Below are 1,460 nucleotides of genomic sequence, written 5' to 3' on the forward strand. Positions count from 1 at the left end.
AATGACGTGCTACGTGATCGCTAGCGACACGGCTATGTTAGCATAACATAAACAGTGAAGCTCCAGGATGAAAGCTACCATTTTTCCACTCAATAAAAGTTAACGTGAAGGTTCCTGATGGTTAGAGACAAATGCAATCGCACGGACCAAACTTCAGTCAGGAGAACAACTGACATAATCCATCCACAATATGAGATTAGGGTTATTAATATACTGCAACAACATGGGAATAGAGCAGCTGTGATAGAATACAGCATTAATGAATCAATGGTACAGAAGTGGAGGAAGCAAGAAGAATGAGTTGAGTAGTTTGATTTATCTGACTGCTTTGTTTAGCTTAATGTGTCTTATAGGCCTAATCCCGTGCACCTTATGTTCAGAAAAATACATATTTGACTTTTTTTATTTGGCACACTGCAGTTTAATGTTGCAAAGCACCTCTTTTAACTTCAGTGGATATTATACATGGTTATGCTCAGGATATGTCAGCCCATTTCTACTGGAAATGCCTTTTGGTTAAACTTTCAGCAAGGAATTTGCATTTGCACTGTTACATTTTTATATAGCTTTATAGCACATAAAAAAAAAACAGCTTCTTGCTTAAGTGAAAATGAATGGATGGTGTTTTTTTTGCGCTAGTAAAGTTGTGGAGTTGTATTTTGTCTCGCATCAATTGTATTGTCAATTATATTGTTATCGCAAATTTTCAAATATATATCGTGATAAATATTTTTGGCCATATCGCCCTGCTCTGCTTGTAGTAATTATTAAATTGTATTTTTGGACCAATTGTGTGCCGCGGCACAGTGGTTAGGAAACACTGTTGTAGAGCACTGCTGCAGAGCGTTGTATTGTATGGCATTATTGTGCCTCATAGAGTCAGTAACAACTAGGACTGGGCCATATCATACCGTTCATACGGCACACTTAAAATCAATCCTTTGATTTTTCTGATAATCGACAGTGCCCCTTATAATACTGTGCGCCTTATGTATGAATTCTGGTTGTGTTTACTGACCTCAAAATGATTTTATGTGGTACACAGCGCTCGAAAATCTGTCAAATGTTTTAGTATGACTTTGCTAAGCTACGAACCCGCACCGCTTGATGGATTGTCGGAGCATTACGGCTATCGTAGGCAGGAGCCTCGCAGAGTGATACATACTGTGCTTCAACATAATATTACCGTATTGTGTGTGTATAACCTCTTTTTAAGTAAAAATAAAAAACCAAACGTACAGCTTATTGCACCAGCATGCATCTGCTCTTATATAATTATCATTAGTTTACAGCTTTAAGTGTTTAAGGTATGTGCTAACTAAAAATAAAGACAAGATAATATAAATTTTAATGAAATTTGCAGATTGTTTTGGTGAAGTTGAATAAACTCTGTCGTCTGCTCCTTGCTATTTAAAATATAACAGGACACCGGAGTATATTCTTGAGCATCTCAAACTTAA

The sequence above is a fragment of the Aulonocara sp. 'chitande type north' Nkhata Bay genome, linkage group LG3 (assembly GCF_057382095.1).
Source record: "Aulonocara sp. 'chitande type north' Nkhata Bay isolate Kocher_YH1m ecotype deep benthic linkage group LG3, A_spYH_male_GT1.1, whole genome shotgun sequence".
NCBI classification, from domain to species: Eukaryota; Metazoa; Chordata; class Actinopteri; order Cichliformes; family Cichlidae; genus Aulonocara; species Aulonocara sp. 'chitande type north' Nkhata Bay.